The sequence below is a fragment of the Buceros rhinoceros genome, unplaced genomic scaffold (genome assembly GCF_000710305.1).
Source record: "Buceros rhinoceros silvestris isolate BGI_N320 unplaced genomic scaffold, ASM71030v1 scaffold21464, whole genome shotgun sequence".
Lineage (NCBI taxonomy): Eukaryota > Metazoa > Chordata > Aves > Bucerotiformes > Bucerotidae > Buceros > Buceros rhinoceros.
In genome coordinates, this window is record NW_010407909.1 from 1 (window position 1) to 215 (window position 215).

The window sequence follows — 215 nt, forward strand, 5'->3', positions numbered from 1 at the left end:
ATCGCCGCTTTTCCATTGATCTGGGGGCCGGGTTTGAGAGCCGTGTCTTCCCCCACTCGCGGCAGTGAGTACCGGGTTGTTTCGAGGCGGCGGGGAGGCGGCCGGTAGGTCGTTTGTAAATGATCCCTTCGACATTTTCCTCTCGCACATACCCAGATCCCTCTGTCGGTGTCACAGAGGCAGGGTTACGCTGCCGGCTTTTTTTTCCGACGTGC